General features: G+C 45.8%; 1 protein-coding gene across 2 annotated transcripts in view; it reads right to left on the reverse strand.

Annotated features, from left to right (window-relative positions):
- itga1 (integrin, alpha 1) overlaps positions 1–12,999 on the reverse strand; it is a 334,480-nt gene that overhangs the window by 60,739 nt on the left and 260,742 nt on the right. The gene's annotated exons all lie outside the window — the stretch shown is intronic.

The following is a 12,999-nucleotide window of genomic DNA, read 5'->3' on the forward strand; positions in this document are numbered from 1 at the left end:
TCCCTGCACATTCCTCCTTTTCAGGTATTTAGAAAACATAGAAAAATTTATGGCACAGAAGGATGCCACTCTATCCATCGTGATTGTGCCAGCTGAAAAACAAACCACCCAGCCTAATTCCCATTTTCCAGCACTTGGTCCATTGCCCTGGAGGCTACAGGACTTCAGGTGCACATCCAGGCACAGTTCAAATGAATTGAGGGTTTCTGCCCCTATTAGCCTTTTAGGCAGTGTGTTCCAGACACCCACAACCCTCTTGGTTAAAACATTTTTCCTCAACTCCCCTCCAACCCTTCTACCAATCACTTTAAATCTAAGTGCCCTAATCACTGTCCTCTCTGCTAAGGGAAATAGGCAATAAGACCATAATAAGACCATAAGATGTAGGACCAGAAGTAGGGCATTTGGCTCATCGAGTCTGCTCTGCCATTCAATAAGATCATGGCTGATCTGATAATCCTCAACTCCACTTTCCTGCCTTTTCCCCATAACCTTTGATTCCCTTACTGATTAAAAATCTGTCTATCTCAGCCTGGAATATACTTAATGATCCGGCCTCTACAGCTCTCTGCAATAAAGAATACCATAGATTGACTACTCTTTAAGAGAAGAAATTCCTTCTCATCTCTGTTTTAAATGGGTGCCCCCTTACTCTAGATTCTACCATAAGGGGGAACAACCTTTCAGCATCTACCCTGTCAAGCCCCCTAAGAATCTGATATGTTTCAATAAGGTCGCCTCTCATTCTTCTAAATTCTAGTGATTACAGGTCCAACCTACTCAACCACTCCTCATAAGAAAATCCCTCCATCCCCACAATCAACCTAGTGAACCTTCTCTGGACTGCCTCCAATACCAGTATATCTTTTCTTAGAAAAGGGGACCAAAACAGTTCACAGTATTCTAGGTGTGGTCTAACTAGTGTCTTGCATAGCTTTAGCAAGATTTCCCTATTTTTATACTCCATTCCTTTTGAAATAAAGGCCAACATTCCATTTGCCTATCCTATTACCTGCTGAGCTTTTTGGGATTCATGCACAAGGACTCCCAAATCCCTATGTGCTGTAGATTTCTGCTGTCTTTCTCCATTTAAATAGTATTCAGCTCCTCTATTCTTCCTGCTAACATGCATAAACTCACATTTTCCCACAGCATCTTCCATTTTACAAGTTTTTGCCCCCCTCGCTTAACCAGTCTATATCCCTCGGCAGGCACTTTATGTCATCTTCACTGCTTGCCTTCCCACCTATTTTTGTGTCATTCACAAGCTTGGTGATAATACAGTCACTTCCCTCATTCAAGTCATTAATATTATTGTAAATAATTGTGGCCCCCGCACTGATCCCTGTGGCACTCCACTAGTTACAGGTTGCCACCCTGAAAATGCTCCCCTTATCCCAACTCTCTGTCTTCTATTAGTTAGCCAATCCTCTATCCATGCTAATATACTACTCACAACACCATGGGCTCTTATCTTATTAAGCCTTATATGCAGTACCTTATCGAACGCCTTTTAGAAATCCAAATATATTACATCTACTGGTTCCCCTTTATCTATCCTGCTTGTTACCTCCCCAAAGAATACTAATAAATTTGTCAGGCATGATTTCCCCTCATGAAGCCAGAATGCTGGCTCTGCTTATATTACAAATTTCTAAATGCTCTGTTATTATATCCTTTATAATAGACCCTAACATTTTTCCAATGACAGATGTTAAACCAACTGGCCTATAGTTATCTATTTTTTTGTCTGCCTGCCTTTTTGAATAAGGCTGTTACATTGGCAGTTCTCCAAACTTCTGGGACTTTTCCAAAATCTAATGATTCTTGGAGGACTACTACTAGTGCACTCACTATTTATGTAGCTACTTCCTTTAATATCCTAGGATGCAACCCATCAGGTCCAAGGGACTTAGTGGCCTTTAGCCCCATTAGCTTCCATAGTACCTCTTCTCCAGTGATAATTATTGTATTTATTTCCTCTGCTCCTTTGCCTCTTGATTATTTAGTATTTTTGGAATGAAGTGCCTTCTACTATGAAGACTGATGCAAAGTATTTATTCAACTCCTTGGCTATTTCCTGGTTCCCCATTATTATTTCCTCACTTTGGCTCCTCTCTTCCTTTTTATATATTTAAAGAAGCTCTTACTGTCCCTTTTTATATTACTTGCTAGTTTACCCTCAAAGTTTATTTTCTCCTTCTTTATTATTTGGTCATCTACTGTTGGATTTTAAAAGTCTCAATCCTCTGGTTTACCACAAATCTTTGCCACATTGTATGTTTTTTCTTTCAATTTGATACTAACCTTAACTTCCTTGGTTAACAATGGTTGGTTTATCCCTTCCTAGAATCATTCTTTCTCACTGGAATATATCTTTTTTGTGAGTCATGAACTACTTTCTTAAATGTATAACAACCGTCTTCTCTGCTAAACTCCTCTCCCAGTGCACTCCAGCCAACTCTGCCCTTATTCCTTTGTAATTACTCTTATTTAAGTTTAGCACAGTTGTTTCCAACCCAAGTTTCTCAAACTCGAACTGAATGCTAAATCTACCATGTTATGGTCGCTGTTTCCTTGGGGATCTTTTACTCTGAAATCCTTTATTAAACCTACCTCATTACACATTACTAGATTCAAAATAGCCTAGGAACAACATAGTCTAGGAAACTGTCTTGAATACACTCTATGAATTCTTGCTTGTGGCTACCTCTGCCAATTTTATTTTCCTAATCTATATGAAGATTAAAGTCACCCATGATTAATGTACTGGCTCTTTTTACATGACCTCATTATCTACTGATTTATTCTCTGTCCTACAGTATAGCTACTGTTAAGTGGCCTATGGACTACTCCTACCAGTGTCGTCTTCACCTTGTTATTTCTTACCTCCACCCATATGGATTCTACATCTTTCGATTCAAGTTCATTTCTTGCATTCGTACTTATTCCATCTTGTACTAACAAAGTTGCCCCACCTACCTTTCCTTCCTCCTGTCCTTTCAAAAAGTCACATACCCCTGAATATTTAGTCTCCAGCTTTGATCTCCTTGTAACCATATCTCTGTAATGGCTATAAGATCATACCCATTAACCAAAATTTGTGTCGTTAATTCATTTATTTTGCTCCGAATACCACAAGCATTTAAGTAAAGAGCCATTAATTTTGCCTTTTTACCATTTTTCCCCCTTTGACCTTATTTGCTGTTTTTTTATGTTTGTACACTCTGTCCCTTCCTGTCACACTCTGGGTATCATCACCTAAATAGCTGCCCTGCAAGGCTGCCATGTCCTTTAGCTTTGTTAGCCTACATAGCCCCGCTCCAGACCATCCCCCCAACACCACCCAACCCCTCTCCGCTGTCCCCCACTCCCCCTCCCCCTCCTCCTATTTAGTTTAAAGCCCTCTCTATAGCCCCAGTTATTTGGTTCACCAGGACGCTGGTCCCAGCATGGTTCAAGTGAAGCCTGTCTCACTGGAACAGCTCCATTCTACCCCAGTACTGGTGCCAGTGCCCCATGAACTGAAACCCATTCCTCCCACACCAATCTTCGAGCTACGTATTTAACTCCTTGACTTTATTTAACCCATGCCAGTTTGCCTGTGGCTCAGGTAGTAATCCCAAGATTATTACCTTGGAGGTTCTGCTTTTTAATTTAGCTCCTAACTGTTCAAATTCTTTCAGCAGAACCTCCTTTCTAGTCCTATCAATGTTGTTGGTACCAAAGTGGACGTTGACAACTGGATCCCTCCCCTCCACCTCCGAGTTCCTCTCCAGCCTGAGGAGATGTCCTTAACCCTGGCATCGGGTAGGCAACACAACCTTCGGGACTCACACTCATGGCTGCAGAGAACAGTATCGATCCTCGTAATTATACTGTCCCCTACCACTACTACTACTACTAATACATTCCCATTTCCTCCCCAACTTGAATGGCTCCCTGTGCCATGGTGCTGTAATCAGTTCCCTTATACTTCCTACAGTCCCTGCTCTCGTCCACAAAGCTTGCAAGAACCTCATAGCTGTTGGACAGTTGCAGAGGCCGAGGATCCTCGAACACTATCCCCTGGGTCGCCATACCTGCTTCCCCTGCGGTCACACCCTTCCCATTCACTGTATTGAGGCCCATCTCAACTTTGTACATCTCAAACAAATCTTGCCTCAGCCTCCTTGATTCCAAGGAGAGCAATCCCAGCCTATCCAATCTTACCTCATAGCTGCAATTTTCCAATCCTGGCAACATTCTTGTAAATCTCCTCTGTACCCTCTCTAATGCAATTACATCCTTTCTGTAATGAGGTGACCAGAACTGCACACAGTACTCATGTTGTGGCCTAACTAATGTTTTACACAGCTCCAGCATAACCACCCTACTTTTATATTCTATACCTCGGCTAATAAAGGAACAAATTCCATATGTCTTCTGAACCACTTTAGCGACATTTCCTGCTACCTTCAGGGACCTGTGGATATTCACTCAAAGATCCTACACTTCCTCTGAATCTCAGTATCCTCCCATTTATTGTGTAATCATTTGCCTTGTTTGACCTCCCCAAATGCATCACCTCACATTTTCTGGGTTGAATTCTATTTGCTACTGTGCTGCTCACCTGACCAGCCCATTGATATTTTCCTGCAGTCCAGAGCTTTCCTCCCCACTATCGGCCAAATTTTGTGTCATCTGCAAACATCTTGATCATGCCCCCTACATTTAAATCCAAATCATTAATATATGCCACAAGAAGCAGGGGACCTAGCACTGAGCCTTGTGGAACCCCACCGGAAACAACCTTCCATCAACCATTTCCCTATGTTTCTTGCTACTGAGCCAATTTTGTTCCCAGCTTGTTATATTCCCCTGGATTCTGTGATCCCATGGGCTTTTATTTTTTTAAAAAGTCTGCCATGTGGGACCTAATCAAAAGCCTTGCTAAAATCCATATAGACCACATATGAACATATGGATTAGGAGCAGGAGTAGGCCATTCAATCCCTCAAGTCTGCTCCGCCATTCAATAAGCCGATGGTTGATCTGAATGTAACCTCAATCCCACATTCCTGCCTGACCCTGATAACCTTTCACCACATGTTATTCAAGAATCTAACTAACTCTGCCTTAAAAATATTCAAAGACTCTGCTTTTTAAGGGAAAGAGTTCCAAAGACTCTGAGAGAAAAAAAATTCTCCTCATCTCTGTCTTAAATGAGCAACCACTTATTTTTAAACAGTGACCCCCAGTTCTAGATTCTCCCACAAGTGGAACACCCTCTCCACATCCACCCTGTCAAGACCCCTCAGGATCTTCAAGGTTTCAGTTAAGTTGCCTCTTACTCTTCTAAATTCCAGTGTATATAAGCCTAACCTGTCCAGCCTTTCCTCGTAAGACAACCCACCCATTCCTAGTATTAGTCTCGTAAACCTTCTCTGAACTGCATCTAACGCATTTACATCTTTCTTTAAATAAGCACATTACACGATACTCCAGATGTGGTCTCACCAATGCCCTGTACAAATGAAGCATAACCTCTCTAATTTTGTAATCAATTCCCCTCACAATAAATTATAACATTCTATTAGCTTTCCTAATTACCTGCAGTACCTGCATACTAACCTTTTGTGATTCATGCACTAGGATACCCAGATCCCCCTGAATCTCAGAGCTCTGCAATCTCTCACCATTTAGATAATAAGCTTCTTTTTTATTCTTCCTGCCAAAATGAACAATTTCACATTTGTGACATTATACTCCATTTGCCAGATCTTTGCCCACTCACTTAACCTATCTATGTCACTTTGTAGCCTCCTTACGTCTTCTTCACAATTTACTTCTTTGTGTCATCAGCAAATATAGCAACCATTCCTTCGGGCCCTTCATCAAAGTCATTTATATAAATTGTAAAATGTTGAGGCTCCATCACTGATGCCTGTGGCACACCACTCATCACATCCTGCCAACCAGAAAAAGACCCATTTATGCCAATACTCTGCTACCTCTTAGCTAGCCAATTTTCTATCCATGCCAATATGTTAACCCCTACATCATGAGCTTTTATTTTCTGCAATAATCTTGGATGTGGCACTTTATCAAATGCTTTCTGGAAATCTAAGTACAGTATATCCACTGGTTCCCCTTTATCCACAGCACATGTGACTCCTTCAAAGAACTTCAATAAATTGGTTAAACATGACTTCACTGTAACAAAACTATGTTAACTGTTCCTGATTGCCTTGCATTTTTCTAAGTGCCCTGCTATAACATCTTTAATCTTTAATAATAGCTTCTAACATCTGTCATAGAGAAAATGTTAAGCTAATAGGCCTATAGGTTCCTGCTTTCTGTCTCCCTGCTTTTTTGAATAAAGGAGTTACATTTGCTATTTTGTAGTCTAATCGCAGAATCACAGTGCAGAAGAGGCCCTTTGGCCCATCGAGTCTGCACCAACTTGTGAGAAACACCTGACCTACCTACCTAATCCCATTTACCAGCACTTGGCCCATAGCTTTGAATGTTATGACATGCCAAGTACTCATCCAGGTATTTTTTAAAGGATGTGAGGCAACCCGCCTCCACCACCCTCCCAGGCAGCACATTCTAGACCGTCACCCTTTGGGTAAAAAAGTTTTTCCTCACATCTCCCCTAAACCTCCTGCCCCTCACTTTGAACTTGTGTCCCCTCGTGACTGGAACCTTTCCTGAATCTAGGGAATTTTGGAAAATTAAAACCAATGCATCAACTATCTCACTAGCCACTTTTTTCAAGACCTTAGGGTGAAGTCCATTCAGACCTAACATCAACTGTGCCACCCTCATCAATCCTCCCTGTTATCTCCTCAAAAATCCATCAAGTTCATCAGACAAGATCTTCTCTTAGCAAGTCCATGCTGACTGTCCTTGATTATTGCGTGCCTTTCTAAGTGGCAGTTTATCCTGTCTCTCAGAGTTGATTCCCATGGTGGGATTTTCCCTCTGTGGACTAAGTGCAGCGGTGGGTGGGAAAAGCGATGTTCTCCTCGCTGGCTGCAATGGCGGGTTTTCATGCCCGATTGTCCGCATCACACCTTATTAAATATGCATTAGCAGGAAACACACCGTATCACAATCAGGCAGGCTTTGATTCACTCGCCTTGCCGTGTTCTCAGCAAAACTTCACTCTAGTTAAAGGGTACCCATGCACATGTTTCACAATGTCTGCAACACAGGACTGCTCCAGGCGAGAGATGGCCCCTGAAGCAGAGAGGCATGTAGCCCCCAAGTTTAGTGATGCATCGCTGGGTAATCTTCTGGACTCCGTTGAGGACCACCATGACCTTCTCAATTCTTGTGATGGCTGGAAGGGGTCCATCAATGTCACTAACCCGGCCTGGGAGGAGGTGTCTTTGGCAGTGAGTGCCAACTCTGCCTGGAGGAAAACAGGGATCCAGTGCCGCAAATGGGTGAATGATCTCATCTGCACAGCCAGGGTAAGTCAACTTCCTCATCATTCACCTCACATTCTCACAAGCCCCTCAGGCATTCACAGGATGACACTCCACAGGGAACAACACAACCAGCACAAGGAACATCACCACTCACTCTCCTACACACACACTGACATCTCCATCTGGGCTGACAACCTGTGCAGCCCACATCCTCAGACAGTGCATGCCTCTACTCAACGCACACACAAGGCTGGCATCCTTTTTATCCATCTTGGCATGCTTCTTGATCACATTCTCTCCATTTGTTTTGATGCAGGCCCAGCTCACCCATAATAAAAGGGGGAGGTCCCGTAGTGGGGGTGAGAGTGGGGGCATACCAGAGATCAGGGCCCTTACCCAGTATGAGGAGTGAACAGTACACTGGCCGGAGAGGACCGGTACCGTTCCTGCAGTGACAGTGAGACCAGTGGCACATACCCAAGTGAGGACCCTGCACCATCTGATCCTTCAGCCAGTGAGACTGTGGGGGTAATGTGATGTTTTGTACTTTGCTGCCGTGCGCTAGTTATCCGCCAGATGACACAGGGACACTGAGAGGGAGCCTCTTCTCTTTAGCTCCCTCAATTCTTTGGATGAGGTTCTTGAGGACATGACAATGGAAGACCCATCACCCACAACTTCACAGAGACTCATACCTCGATGGGACCTAGATCTAGAGCAGGCTTGGGGTCACAATGTGATGGGCATAGCACAGATTCTGGTCCATGTCAGGTGGAGGCAGAGACATCCAAGCTCAATGGCACTCAGAGGACTGCTGCAGGCCAGGATTTTGCTGAGTCCAAGACACATGATGAGTCTGTGGATTTGGTCTTAATGCAGATGTTGCAGCTGCAGCGACAGTCACTGGAATATCAGGCAGGGTTGTCAGATGCATTCCACAGATTGCAACGTGTGCTGGAAGAGTCCCTCCACATTGAGTCTGAGATAATAGTGCTAACATGCTAGTGCACTGAGGTCAACACTGGTAGACTGGCGGCTACCATGGAGACATTGGTCCAGGACTTAGGTCCTGCACTGTGCCAGGAGTGTACTCCATTGTTACAGGTTTTGATGGAATCTATCAGTGGCTACATGAGAGGGGGCCAGGGCACCTAGATCTCATTCTAGCTTGCCTTCCTCCTCAGGGAGTCAGCCACCGGCCCTCAGGGACCCATAGGGATGACAACCTGCAGCTGGACACCTTGAGGACAACCCAGGTGACTCCGGAAGTGTCTAGCTGACCCCAATTCCCTCCGTATGTGACCCCATCATCTCAAGCTCCACAGGGCAAGGAGGGTACACCTGCCCCACAGCAGGAGACCCAAAGCAGGCTCGGACCCTCCAAGTCTTGGGCCTCCAGAGGACGGTTACCAAAGTCATCACAGACAACAGAGCAGGCTGCCTCCACTTCAGCTGTGGAACTTGGGGATGCACCCAAGATATAGTGATAGGGTTAGGAAGATCAAGAAATATTAGGAGCACAACAGTGGCATGGGTGTTCACCATATGTATGTGCTTTCCACCAATGTAAATAAAATTGCATCTATTCCCATTTCCTCTTACGTATGCCTCCTCTGTATGCTGATTTGTGTTGTGGTTAATCACATGTCACACCATTTTGTTTCCCCCACTTCTCACAAATTTTGCATCATTTGCCTCTGGTTGATGTTATGTGCAACCATCTCATTACAGCCTGTGTCCCTTCTCAGTTCATCGCTGACATCAGTGAGGTGTCACCCTCAATGTAAAATGTGTTTGTGCAAATCATTTCGTTGACATGGTTTGCAGGTTCAAATGATGTTCATTCTTGGCTGTGTAAGATGGAGGCTCACGTAGTCCCCTGTCTCTTCTGTGGAAAGGTGAAGGTGTAGTGTAGAAGGAGCAATGTAGTTGCGCATGGAGAAGGGTAATTTTTTCTTGAACTCCATGTATTCTGTCATCTGTAAGGCTTTGCAACTAAAAGCCCATACTCGGTGCTTGTGTGGGCTCCTGTTTGCCTTGCACGTTGTCAACTCTACAAGAGTACATCTGCTAAGCTCACCACTAGTTTTGCATGTCTTCCTCCTCAATGTGCCAATGCTTTGTCCCTCGCAGGCCCATTTTTGTCCTGGCACTCAAAACTACAACTTTAAGCACTTTCCACCTTGGAGCTTTCTGCATTGTGCCCACAAGGCTATTGTCAAAAAAGGGATGCAGCGCTGCTCCACATATTCCACATAAACACTCACCGAGCTCAGTGATGCAACATCCATGTGGTGATGTGTTGCTGTCAATAGAACCATTAAGCATTACCTCTATATGGATCTCCTTAAGGTGCTTTGTCAGACATAAGGCACATTGCCACAAATACACTGAGGACTGCAGTGCAACTCCTGTCTCTTGTAGGCTGCCATAGTGATTGGGATGCTGGAGAGATGCTTGAAGAAGCAATATTTTCTGTTGCGTGATGCCGGAATGCCCTTCTGCAGTCTGAACATCATCTCAGCGAGAACACTTTGCTTCTAAGGAATCATCATCCTTCAAAGAATTAGGACATTCGCGTCCATCTCAGCATCTGCTGGGTCCTCCTCCATTTGCAGCGCCAGGTTGTGCAGCTTGCAGCAAGCCACGATGACCAACAAGACCCTCTGGGGACTGTAGTGGAGTGCTCTGCCAGGTCAAGGCATCTGAATCGCATCTTCAAGATGGCAATGGTTTGCTCCATCAATGTTCATGTGGTGGAATGAGCATCATTGTGCCTTTCCTCAGCTGGAGTTTGTGGTCACTGCATGGGTGTCATCAGTCATGTCCTTTGCAGGTACCCTTTGTCACTAAGGAGCCATCGCTGGATCTTGTGTGGTCCCTTGAAGATGTCCTGGATCTGCAATCTACTGTAGAAGTAGCAGTTGCGGCAGCTCCCGGGGTATCTGACACAAACCTGTACGATTTTTTTCTTGTGGTTGCAGACTATTTCCATGTTGAGTGAGTGGAACCCTTTCGTGTTGATGTATTGCACTGCCTGTTGCCAGGGAGCTCTTATAGCCACAGGAGTGCAGCTAATGGCACCCTGCACCTGTGGGAATCTCTGCTCTGGCTGCCTGGCTAGCTTGATCTTTAGCAAAGTGCATGTAATTGTGGGCCTTGGCAAAAAGAGTGTCCATTACCTCCTGTATGCACTTCTGATTGGACATCTGAGAGATCCCGCAGAGGTCCCCATTGGAGCCCTCAAATGAGCCACTAGCGTAGAAGTTAAGGCCAAGAAGTGTCGACTCATGGAGAATGTGGCAGATGTGGCATGTAGAGGCGTTGACGTCACTGATTCTTACTCATCTGGAGAAAAGACACACATGGTCTGTACACCCTCGGTCTTGAGGGCCGCCTACATGCAGCATTTCTGTGAGCCTCATCCTCTGGGTCTAGCGGGGCACTACTTCTCCTTGCTCATCAGGGTGAAGCTCCTCCCTTTGGTAAGCCTGGTGCAGCCGTGGAAATCTGCTCCACCTTTCCTCCTGTCAGCATGCAATGATGCAGGCAACATTAACTGCACCCTCCATCTTCCTGAAGGTTTCCTCTCTGTAAGACCATTGCAAAATAAAAAAAGTGAGCATCAGCCTCCAAAGGTCCTCTTTCTGTCACTGAGCACTGAGTCACTGCGGGTTCAAGGGCTTTGTTAGAGTACAGGCATACTTTTGCTACTACAATCCTGGACATCGCACTGAGCGCATGCAATACCACAGTGTGCTTTCCCCAACCACTTCACTGGACATATTGCTGTGGATTGCTTTGGCCAGGTGCTTGGATGTCCTCCATTTATTCCATACACTAGGCTCCTCATTCAGTGCACTCTATCAGTACCTCCTTTAGAAAACACTTGAGGGCTAATGTTCAGTGAGGGGATGAGATAACTTTGGGCGGCAGAGAGGGGGCTGAGATGTTCTCATCCCTGAACCTGTCAGCTGCAAGTTTTGGAGGTGCTGTTTCAAATAGGTGTCTGTGGTTTGTGCAAGCGCCCACTTCACACTGGGGAATATGCATGATTGGGACAAGGGGATATTGCAAGCAGATCAACGATTGGAACTAATTGGGATTAAAGTCGCATGAGTGCTCTTTAAGGCTCCAGATTGCCTCTATAGTAACTAAAATATTCCTAACATTTCCCAGCTGTGCATTCCTCTTCATTTGGAATTACAGATTTCAGATGGATGCCTGAAATTGGACCCCAATGTAATGATCCACTCCTCCCAGATGTCCTAAACACTCCCCAGCCTTCGTACTTTCATTTTCTAGTGTGACATACCTACAGGCTGTAAGATGGTGGACCTCAGGATTTATTATCAGACCAGCTTCCACCCTCCCGGTGTGTCTGTGCAGGTGCCTCCCACTGTGCGGAATGTTCCCAGAATAGCACGAAGTGCGGTAGCGAATGGGGAAAATGGAGCCCTATCCGCCATGACAATGGCAGGTTTTCACGCCCTATCATCCCGAGCCCACCTCATTATTTATTCACTTCCATGAAACACGCCGTTTCCATGTAAGCGGGCTCTTATTCACCCACCTGCCATCACCCTGCTGTTACATCACGCCGGCCGCCAACTTTAAAAGGCAGCCGCCAGCAAAGAACTCATCATCACCAGCTCACCACCGCTGCCCGGGAGACATGGCCAGCAAATGAATAAAGACTGGCACCCTCCCTAAAGTCCCGCCACAGTGCTTGCCCACACTCTCCACCAGCGCAGAGACACACCACAGTGGGACCTAGATTTATAGTAGCCTTGGGATCACAACCAGCACATTGCACTGTCGGATCCACAGCAGGCAGAGGCATGGACATCCCAGGCCCCTGGAACTCAGAGGACTGCTGGACGCCAGAACTTTGCTGAGTCCAAGTCAGATGACGAGCCTCTGGACTTGATCATGTCACAGTTGCTGGAGCTGCAAAGGCAAGCTAGGGAACAACAGGAAGGGATGTCTGCTGCACTCCTCAGATTGCAAGGCACCATGAAGGAGTCTGTTCCCCCTTCAGGCTGAGGTGATAACGCCGGCATTGCAATACACAGAGGTCAACACTGGCAGGATGGTAGCCTCCATGGAGACTATGGTCCAGGATGTCATTCCTACACTGCTGCGTGGGCTTAACTCCATCGCTGATGCCACTGTTGGCCTCCAACAGTGTGTACGTAAGAGGGGTGCTGGGCAGCTCAATCTCACTCCAGCTACCCCTTCTGCTCATGTAGTCAGCCAGGGGCTCTCGGGCACTCATAGGGAGGAGGATCAGCAGGTGCACGCTCCGGGGCCATCCACCCAGGTGACCCTGGGAGTGACCGGCCCATCCGAATCCCCTCTTCCTGTGACCTCCTTTGCTCCAGCTTCACATATCGAGGAGGGTGCCACTGCCACACAGCAGGACCCCGAAAGCAGGCCGAGGCCCTCCAGGTCTCGGCTGTCTAAAGGGCACCTGCCAAAATCATCACAGACAGGGCGCTACAGTCAGCAGGCTGCCTCCACCTCTGCTGTGGATGTTCGGGGAGCATCAAGACGTAGCGGCAGGGTTAGGAAAGTT

The sequence above is a fragment of the Carcharodon carcharias genome, chromosome 1 (assembly GCF_017639515.1).
Source record: "Carcharodon carcharias isolate sCarCar2 chromosome 1, sCarCar2.pri, whole genome shotgun sequence".
In the NCBI taxonomy this organism is placed as follows: domain Eukaryota; kingdom Metazoa; phylum Chordata; class Chondrichthyes; order Lamniformes; family Lamnidae; genus Carcharodon; species Carcharodon carcharias.